This window comes from Oreochromis niloticus, linkage group LG17 (genome assembly GCF_001858045.2).
Source record: "Oreochromis niloticus isolate F11D_XX linkage group LG17, O_niloticus_UMD_NMBU, whole genome shotgun sequence".
Classification (NCBI taxonomy): domain Eukaryota; kingdom Metazoa; phylum Chordata; class Actinopteri; order Cichliformes; family Cichlidae; genus Oreochromis; species Oreochromis niloticus.
The window spans coordinates 1839451-1850387 of NC_031981.2; the positions used below are offsets into that span (position 1 = coordinate 1839451).

General features: G+C 39.1%; 1 long non-coding RNA gene across 5 annotated transcripts; it reads right to left on the reverse strand.

Annotated features, from left to right (window-relative positions):
- Nucleotides 1-1285: 1285 nt before the first annotated feature.
- LOC106098236 (uncharacterized) lies at nucleotides 1286-5447 on the reverse strand. 5 transcript variants are annotated; one of them, XR_003214382.1, is made up of 3 exons: nucleotides 4844-5447; nucleotides 4658-4750; nucleotides 1286-1320 (listed from the first exon to the last, which is right to left on the reverse strand). It is a non-coding gene; the product is annotated as an uncharacterized LOC106098236 (long non-coding RNA). The 5 variants fall into 5 exon arrangements; XR_002056762.2 differs by having other exon boundaries at nucleotides 4647-4750; XR_002056761.2 differs by lacking the exon at nucleotides 1286-1320 and adding an exon at nucleotides 3713-4001.
- Nucleotides 5448-10937: the final 5490 nt, after the last annotated feature.

Here is a 10937-nt window from a genome sequence, read left to right on the forward strand (position 1 = left end):
TCCATAATCCTCTTTGGATTTCACCTGTTTTGTCCTCTCTTTGTTGCTCTTTTGTCTTCTTCGTTATAATTCAGTTTTTCCTTTCTGGTCGTTTCCCATCATCATGATTGCTCTCTCCCATCTCTCTCTGATCCCGTCTCTTCCTCCTCAGCTTGTCTTAATCTTTTCCCTTATTTATACATGTGTTAAGGCCCTTTAAGTAATGTCTTTTGTATTTCATGAATTTCTTCTGTATCAAAGATATTTTTGTTATCCTAACAAGTCGTCTTCCCTGTTTTTGGTTCTTCCTCTTTGTCACTTTCTTTTTTTTGTCCTAATTTTAGTTTTCATCTTATTTCCTCTACGACCTTCTTATATTTTCTTCTGTGTTGTTTCTACTCTTTCTTTCTTATCCTGTCCTGTCGTTTCATTACCTACATTCAGGTTTTTGCTGTCCTGTTTTCTTCTTTTGCATTTTCTTTTTGTCATTGTGTTCCTGTTGTGTTTTGATGCCCCCTACTGATTTTGTGTTTTTATTTATATTGTTTTGTTATTTATTAGTTATTTAGTTAATAGTGTTTTGTTTAATTGTTTTGAATATTATTCCATATTTATATATGTATACTTTTTGGAGCACAGTGTGTGGTCTGGCTGTTGTTTAATGTCTGATTGTTGTTCTGTGGTTTGAATCAGTAAAGCGTCCTGACGTTTGTTGGGTTGTTGTTCGTAATCAGTTTGTTCAGTGTTTCATTTTGAATCGTGCTTTTAATATTTGTAATGTTTCCACTTGCTGCTTTAGTGACTTTGTTACTCTCAAGTTTAACATGACCGATTCAGATCCTGCCCAAACTTGAACATGGATAATATGAACGGACGCACAGGACAGCTGTTTCTTCTTTCATACCTTTTTTATTCCCAGTAACATTTATGTTACTTACTTAGTTAGGTTAATAACTTCTAAAGAAAGAAATATTTATGCAATAATCTCATCATCATAAGGTTGTTGTACATATTAAATCAGATCAAATTATATGTAATCATTGCATCTGTTTGCAGCATTATAGCAAATACACACATTCATCATAAACTGAGCAAGGCAACAGCTAATGTAACTTAATGTCCTTACCTATCACACCATGAGCTGAACATGAACTTCTCTTATTCAAGTATCGTGTGACATTGTTTTGAGGGGGCTAATTACACAGCTGATGACTCAGCTGATACGATTTTATCACTCATCCTTTCAGATGTTCAGAGCTGGCTCCATTCAGTTACCTGAGCATTAATGCAACAATAACAGGCTTCACTACGTCTGATCCAAAGTGGTGGATTTACAGGTTTCTGCAAAAAAACAAAAGAAAACTCAAAATGTTCTTTTGAGTTGAGTTTTTCTACAGGAGGCAATCAAATTTGTTAAAAAACAATTAATTTACTGAAGTTACCCTTTTTATAATATGAGATTTCATTCAGTGACTAATGACCTTCTCACTGCATTTCAATGAACTTACTGAACCTGAACATTAGAGCTTGATAATAAAGCTTATTTAAAGCAAAGCGTGTCAGAGGGTCTTTGCATCTGAAGTCTTAACGTGTGCAGGTGTGAACTGTTATCATTGTCTAACCTGGAACCAAATGCAGAATCAGAGGCAGGGATGAAGCCCACCTGGAGGGAAATCAGAGATTTACCTAAAATATAAAATATTCCCCCCCAAAAATTCTGATTCAACATGTAATGATGCAGGTCTTTTTTTTTCTGAGTTATAATTAAACTGCAAAAACTCTGCTGAAGAAAAAATATTCCCACAGTGTGATACTACCAGCATGCTTCACTGTAGGGGTGGTATTCGTCACATGATGCCTGGTGTCCTCCAGATGTGACACTTGGATTCAGCTTAAAGAGTTAAATTTTTGTTTTATTAGACCCTAGAATTTGGTTTTTCAGGGTCTGAGAGTCCTTTAAGTGCCTTTGGTAAATTCCAGCCAGGGTGTCGTCTGCCTTTTACTCTCTTCAAAGAACAGCGCTGGAGCTCTGTCAGAGTCCCTTCTACTCCTATTGCTCAGACTGGCCAGGCGGCCAGCTCTACAAAGAGTAGATGATGGAGGCCACTGTGCTCATTGGTCATTGGCATGTTCAGTGGTCCAGGAATCTGTCTGTAACCTTCCCACGATCTGTGCCTCAACACAATCCAGTCTCAGAGGTCTACACACAATTCCTTGGACATGGTTTGGTTTGTGCTCTGACATGCACTGTCAGCTGTGGATATAGACAGGTGTCAGACAGGTGTATGCGTTTCCAAATCATGTCCAATCAACTGAACTTACCACAGGTAGACTCCAATCAAGTTGTAGAAACATCTGACACATGATCAGTGGAAACAGGTTGGGCGTGCGCTCATCAGTATCATGGCGTAGGCTATGGATACTTGTCATTATCCTATTGGGTGTCTGGTGTTTTTCTGCTCGGGCCCTCTGTGTTTTTTCCTTCTACTTACCTTCGTCTCTTTGTGCCTCCATTTTTCTTGCTAAGACTCGGCTTCAACTCACCTGCAGTGCAATGAACTGGATGCTGCTCGCTCCTGTTAAAACTCAGAGTCAGCCTGCAAACTCATTCCTTGGAAGCGTAACTACTCACCACTCCCACCTTTCCTCCCCACCTTCAGCCAGACCCTCGCTCAGCTACCCTCCTTAAAAAAAGTAATCCCTTGACTATTGAACTCATTCTCACCTTCAGCCAACCTCTACTCAGCTCTGGATTTATCCACCCTCTCCGTCTGTTTCAGTGTCTCCACGTCAGAGACTCTCGCGTCGTTCTCCATGTCTCCCATCTCATATCACTGTGTTCAATAAAGCTTTGTTAAAATCATCAACTTCCTGCCCCTCAAGTCTGCTTTGGGTCCACTCCCATGTACTGGCCTCCTGGCCACTTTTGCACGTGGTATATTTATTACTAAATTTGTTATTATGGGATATTGTATGCAGCATTTAAGAACAAGGCTGTATGATGAAATACTGGATACTTCCTGGATGCACAGTAACCAGATATAAGTGGAACCTTTTTTGGTGAAGCAGCTCCGATCCAGTGGGAAAAGGTTTTTGAAGGTCAGTGGATTTATAATTGGCAGAGGGTGACACGGTAATGAAAAAATGCAGCATGTATTTTATTTAGTGTGAATGTAGCTGTTTGAGTTTCAGGGCTGATGAATTTTCTCCCTCAGCAGCAGAGACTGTTCCTGCCTCACTGTGCAGCAGTGATGTGTGATTGTTTACATGTCTGATGTTCAGTTAGACTTTTTTTAATGTCGATGTATCCAATACTCGTGCCTCTCTCACTTCCTATTTTTCTATTATTTAATGTTCCTATATTAACGCACACACTGGGTGACGGTGGTGACAGGCCTGCCTGGGGCTGTTTGCCTGTTCCAGTCCATCTTTGCATTTAACTCTTAATTAATACTCTTGTTTCTGACGTGTCACCAGAGGAAGAAGCTCTCCCACTTCTCACCAGCATTCCTGCTCATTTGCTGCTTGTTTTCTAACTTGCTAATCTGCCACATTTCCGTGTGAGCGTGTGTTCCTCTTCCATGCTTGTTTAATGGGCTGTCACCCAGAGAGAGCCAAATTAAAATGGTATTTTCTTTCACATCCACCTTTTGGAAAAGGTTAAAATGAGTGATGTCTTGTCAAAGAAATTCATTAAAGAAAATAATTAAAAAGTCACATCCTCAAAGCCAGAGGTCACTTTTTTAATTTTTTAAAATCTAATAAATGCGGAAATATTTTCAGATGCGTCAGAATTAATAGACGTGTGAACTTTGTAACATTGCACTGTCGTGTTGGGGTGTAAATCGGTGCAGAATAAGAATCATATGCATTTATGCAAGTGAACAAACATGAGCCTGGAAGGCTGTTTTGTGAATTTGTCTAAAGGCCAATATTAGCATATAGCGACAGGCAGGCAGAGTCCTGACTTCAATTCGAAATCCCCGGTCCACATCAACTCTCTGGTGCCAATCAGCCCACACCTGTGAAACATGAAGCGCACCTTTAAACCCGGGTGAAAGGTTGCAACCTTTCGGCTCCAACTTTTTTTTGTGCCGCGGAAGTCGAGTTTTGCAGTTTCAAAAAAAAAGAAAAAGAAAGGTGTAAATAAGCAGATAAAGGTGGAGTTTAGTTTTCCTCTCTCCATATATGCCTAACCTTTAAGCTGAGCGTCCCCGTGACTCCCGGATTCCTGATTAGCTTACAGTATGCTCCCAAATCAGCATAATAAAGTGTGTGATGAGGCTGATGAGATCTAACAGCCTGCTCTTGTTTACCCCGCCGCAGCACCAGCTCCTTCTCTGCATGTATGTGTGTCTGACCCCGAGGCACCGAGTCACTTGATGCGTCTTGCATCTCTCTCTAACACACATTTACACTCGCGCACGCACACACACACCCACACAACCCCCCCACTGGTAGAAATCCTAGTTGTGCTGCCGTATCTCAGCGGAGGCCAGGAATTCACATCCCCTTTAGGCTAGTCCTGGGGTGCATTCACTCCACACAGAAACAAACACCAGCCCATAAATACATGCATGTGCACATGTACACACAGACACGCACTGTATCTTAATGAGAGAAGGAGACGGTACTGTGAAGGCGACAGCCGAATGAAACCTACTCACCAAGGACTGACCTGTGGTTCAGGGGCGGCGGCGGCTCGGTGGGGAGCTCCTCTCCCAGCACTGATCAGAGGGCTGCACCGCCGAGGCTGCTCGCGCTGACGGCGCTGCAAATACCAACTGATTAAACGCCACTGTCGCCTCAGCTCAGCTGCTATATGGAAAGAAAGCTTCCTCTCTTTTATATTTTTTTCACTCACTGTTTGTTTGTCAGTCTCCTTTGTTTTCTTTGTCCTCTGCCGAGACAGCGGTGCCGGTGGATTGGAGCTGTGAGCGTGAGGGATTTGTGCGTAATTAGCTGAAACGCTCACCCGAGCGAGCACAGAAAGTTAAATTTTAAACTTTTTGAACTGTACTTCTTTTTAGCGGTATTTCACTGACACTCTGCTTCCCTTCCGAGATCAAACCCTTGCTGCGTGGTAGAAATATATTTTATATGAGTCTTTGGAGTATGTGGACAGAAAAACAGTGCTGCCAACTTGCAAGTCCTATTAACAAGTTGTGCAAAGTTAAAACTGTGCAAAAAAGTAGTGGCTGTGAGAAAACGCGATTATACTGATGAGTGATTGAATCCACTGACCGCTGTTTTTAAAGGTCTGATCCCACCCAGTGCAAAAAGTTGTGCTTTTAAAGCTGTTTTGATTCTGCCAAACGAGCTGCATTCATGTTTAAAGTGTCTGATTGTTTCTCTTAGATGCCAAAAGTTCATTTTTTTAAAATAAACCAGGTTCTGACTGCGATGCAGAGGTCAAGGACACTCGCTCTGGCCTGCCTACCACACCCCTCCATCCACAGCCAATTCACAGCTTTCTGGACCACAGAATTGTGACTCTGTGTGACCTTATAAGGTGTGGATTTGACATTGTTGAACGTGGAGACATTCTGGCACAAATAAAGGGTTAGAAGACTCTGCCCATTATCTGTGCCCTCTGGCCTTATTGGGCAAGTCATCCAAGGATGGGCAGCGACTCTGCCAGCCTGGGGCCAGACTTTGCTGACTGCCAGCCTACTCATGCCACATGGACTGCTTCAGCAAGCTGGTTCTTTTTTAAATTTGCTTTTTTGCTTTTTACAAACCAATTTAGATTTGTTGGAAAATACATCACATTTTATTTCGATCAATCTATTTAAAGAAAAGGTGTAAAATTTTGAAGTAGGGTGATAACAGTGAGACCAGCGTTCACTCAGTTGACCTCCACATGACAGCACTGAACCTCGAGCCCTTGCATGCCACAGTTTGGCCAGGGGCCTCTCTGGCCAGAGTCAACAGATCATGGAAAGGCTGGAATAAAGACAGGATGAGGGCAAACAAAGGAGGAAGCTCAGTGCTGTGCCCTTGAACAAATGAGAGATGGTCTAACAGACAATAGCCACCTTGCACTTTCCAGCCAAGTCAACTTTTCATTTATCTCCCACAGTTTTGTCTACTTTTTTTTTTACATTTTGAAAGTTATCCTGTCTCATTTCATAGTCACTGTCCACCTTTTGCCCCCACAGTGACAGCTAAAAAAGACGGGAATAACTCTGTTCAAGAGAGAAACAGAGGCTGAGTGATGTCTCATCTCGGCCCACCGGCAGCAGAAGGAAAGAAAAAATAAGGAAGGAAAAGGCAAGGTAAGGAGAAGGGGCAACCGGGCAGGGGCAGCTCGCTGCAGCTCAGAGAAGGAAGGGCTGGCAGCACAAAGGATGGTTCTCCTTCTGTTTTTTTAGCTCCATTAATATCTGAGCTCCAGCCTGCATATATCCTCATTCATTATTCATGAACCAACCAGGAAAGAACACAAGCGGGGAGGAGGATGAGAACGCAAAGGCCAGAGATAGTTCCAATCAGCCCTGGTTTAAATGACACTGAGTGACAGAGCCTGGGGTTTTATGGCTCACTGTTCATATGAGACACTTATGGTAGAAGGTCTGCGTTAATGACCAGCAGGACGTATTAGAGGCAGCACCACTCGTAAATGCTAGCTACCACACTGAGCAGCAAATGAGCCCAAATTAACTTATTGTGGATCAACACGGAAGCACTGCATGAACACTGCCGCATACTGAACTAACCTACACCTGAGCTACAGAGCGACTGGATGCTTTATGTAGGTTTGCATACAGAGAGCCCTGAATGTATGGTGCACTTTTTGCTTGGCAAACTATTCGGGTAACCTGAGAATATGTGTGTCTGCATTTTTGCTAAGTCTGAGGTACAAAGACTGTCACAGAAGCTTTAAAGGATTTCAGCAAAATATAAGATAAGATTGATACAGCTACATTGATAGATAATATATTCACAAATAAAATTGACCATGAAATAGTAGGTGGACTTCTTATAACTGATATTAGCGATCATCTTCCTGTTTTTGCAATTTTTCAAAATTATTTTGGGATTAAAACTAAAAAAAAGAATCAAACATTTGATATGATACGACATAGAACAACAAGAGCCATTGCTGCCCTCCAGGTGGACTTAAAGGAACACAATTGGAATGAGGTTTTTGCAAATGAAGATTCAAGTAGTGCATATGATGCATTCCTATCAACTGTAATTTCACTATATGAAAAACATTGTCCTTTAATGAAAATCACTAGAAACCATCACAGATCAAATAAGCCATGGATCACAAAGGGGATAGAAGATGCATGTAAAATGAAAAATAATCTATATAAGAGATTCATAAAACTGAGGACAAAAGATGCTGAAATAAAGTACAAGTTATATAAAAATAGATTAGTAAATATTATAAGAACAAGTAAGAAAGAATATTACCAAACATTATTGGAGCAAAATAGAAGTAACACACAAGAAACATGGAGGATATTAAATAGTATAATCAAAAAGGGCTCAAAAAATAAGAACTATCCAGACTATTTTAAAAAAGATAAAGATATTGTGCTTAATAAAACTAAAGACATTGTAAATGAATTTAATGATTTCTTTGTAAATGTTGGCTTTAATTTAGCAAAAGAAATTCCAGAGTCAAGAAATAATAATGACCTAAATAAACATATTACTCAGAATGTGTCCTCCATGTTTATTGGTGCTGCAACTCATAGAGAAATAATTAACATTGTGAAGACATTTAAAAATAAAAAGTCCACTGACTGTTTTGGTATTGACATGATGTTAGTTAAAAGTATTATAGAATATATAGTGCAACCTTTCGCATACATTTGTAATCTGTCCTTTCGAACTGGTGTGTTTCCCTCACAAATGAAAATAGCAAAAGTTATTCCAATCCATAAAAACGGAGAGAGATGTCAGTTTACCAATTACAGGCCAATATCACTACTCCCACAGTTCTCAAAAATTTTAGAAAAGTTATTTGTTAATAGACTTGATAAATATATAGAGAAGCATAATCTCCTAAGTGATAACCAATATGGCTTTAGAGTGAAAAGGTCCACTTCGATGGCAGTGATGGAACTTGTAGAAGGGATATCTAATGCAATAGATAATAAGGAATATACCGTTGGTGTTTTTATAGACTTAAAAAAGGCGTTTGATACAATTGATCATTCTATATTAATGAATAAACTAGAGAGATATGGCATAAGAGGGATAGCATATAAGTGGATGAAAAGTTACCTGGATGACAGATATCAATATGTTGAAATCAATAATGTAAAATCTAATCAGTTGAAGGTAACTTGTGGTGTTCCTCAGGGCTCTGTGCTGGGCCCTAAATTATTCATATTATATATAAATGACATATGTAGTGTTTCCAAACTGTTAAAATGTGTATTGTTTGCTGATGATACCACTCTGTATTGCTCAGGTAAAGACCTAGAACAGCTTCTGACTACAGCGGAAAAGGAGTTAAATATATTAAAAAACTGGTTTGATGTAAATAAGTTATCATTAAATATAAAGAAAACAAAATTGATTATTTTTGGCACTAGACAAATGAAAAATGTATCTAAAATCAGGGTTAATGGAATTGAAATTGAAAGAGTGTTCGAAAATAAATTTCTTGGAGTGCTAATTGATGATAAGCTGAGCTGGAAGTCTCATATAAATCATGTGACAACAAAAATGTCAAAAACCATTGCTATTCTCTACAAAACAAAGCATGTCCTGAACAAAAAATCATTATACACACTTTATTGTTCTCTGTTGCTTCCATATATGACTTATTGTCTGGAGATATGGGGTAATGCATATAAAACAAATACTCTTCCTATTTTCAAGTTACAAAAAAGAGCTATAAGAATTATAAATCAATCAAACTATATAGAACCAACTAACATTTTGTTTATTAATCTGAATACCCTAAAATTTTATGATTTAGTCGAATATAAAATGGCACAGATAATGTATAAAGCACAAAATAACTTGCTTTGCCGCAGTATTCAGAAGCTGTTTAAAGTCAGAGAGAGTCAGTATGACTTAAGGGGAACAGATGTCTTTAAAACAAACAAGATAAGGACAAACATAAAGCAAAGATGTGTTTCTGTTAGAGGAGTTAACCTGTGGAATAGTTATGACAATGATTTAAAAAGGTGTAGTTCATTTTCCTTGTTTAAAAACATGTTTAAAAATAGAGTATTAGAAAAATATATTAATCAAGAATGAAAAGAGCAAAAATAATAATTCTGAAACTCTTGATTGTTTTGCTTTGATGTAGCTATCTAAGGTGGAAAGTCTTTTTGTTTGTTTGTTTGTTTGTTTTTGCTTTGCTTTCTTTTATTCTTTGCTTCGAGCCCTGTGTACAGGAGCTGCATGCAAAAGATTTTTTGTTAAAAGGGTTGGCATAATAAGCATATGCTTCAGCCAATACCCTTTGATTAGCCTTGTCTCATGATTTTTTTGCTTTTTGGTAATCTTTATTTTGTATTCTGTATGCTAATCAATAAAAATCAAAATCAAATCAAAGTAATAAAACTCAAAAATATTTAATGCACCAGTAAACATCATATAGCTCACAAGTTCAGAATAATAAAAGCATATATTAGATTAATGGGTTCAGTCGTGGGGGTTAGAGTGCTGCTGGGAAACAAAGTGGCTTTTGGGGGATTTAATGGTAAGAACATAATAAAAATAGATATAGTATCAAATCTTATATCAAATCTAGATTGAGGCTCCTTATCTGGGCAGAGACCTTCGATGCTGAGCCAGAAATCTGCTGGAGCCACTCTTCCAGTTTCAGTATTACAGCTCCTAATGTTCCTGTTAGGATTAGCATACGTGTTACAACTGTGGCCTTCTGCTCCTTATAAAGCATCACTATGTATTATTGGTCGTCTAGAACTCCCATGAGGCCTTAGCCCTGTTGTTCTCAGCGACCTCTGGTGGTGTCCAAAGGTGGGCAGTAATGAAGTACAAATACTTTGCTACTGTAGTTTTCAGGTATCTGTACTTTTTACAAACTTTTACATCTTCAAAACGGGCTATTTACTTTTGGTTTAAGACATTTTAAAGGGAGTCACTGCAGGCCTTCAAACATCGAACCTGTTTCTGCCTAACACATGAAAAGCATTTCTAATGGCTTCTCAGTCACCAGGGTTATTGTACACAACAACACGAAAGACGCCAAAATAATTTAGGCACAATTTTTAGTGCCACAGTTAGGGGTTAAAGTAGGGGGGGGGGTGTTGTTGTTGTTTTTTTAAAACAACACTGAAACAACTACAGACGTCATTAGCCGCTTCCAGGTCTCAAAGTCAAACGAACACTGCGGCATCACTGAGAGTTAAAAACTGTCTAAATTCTTTCATCTTTAACAAAATGATCAGCGTTGCTGCTTTACCAGGTGTAACAATTAAGTTTAACATCCAGGCATCCATGAAAACAGGATTTATTACATTTAACGGAGTTAGAAGTTAGCAGGAAGTTATCTCGCTAGCTTCCACCTAAACATGATATAGCATGTTCTGACTGAGAGATTTCTGAAAAATTTAAAACGTACAGCTCTGCTATCACTTCCAACATAAATGAAGACAGAAAACTAAACAGCAGTGACGTTTGTAGGGTTACTGAAGTCGGGCTAGCTCAGAGGTTCCCAAAGTGTGGGGCCCGCCCCCTAAGGGGGGCGCAGAGCCATTGGGGGCGGGGGTATAAAAAGAAAAAAAAAGAAAAGAAGGCTTGGACACCGCTAGCATAATGGACAGGTTTTTGATGGGGCTCCCACACAAATGCAAAGCAGGAGATGAAGCATCGCCAAATATTTTTCCAAACCAACTTCCTTCCAAGCCAAAGACTTGAAAATATGGTGAAGCATTATCCCACTGTTGTTTGTGATTTTGAACCCATTTTGCACAGAGAGGCAGTTTTTGAAAAATGTATTGACAGCAATGTTGAATATT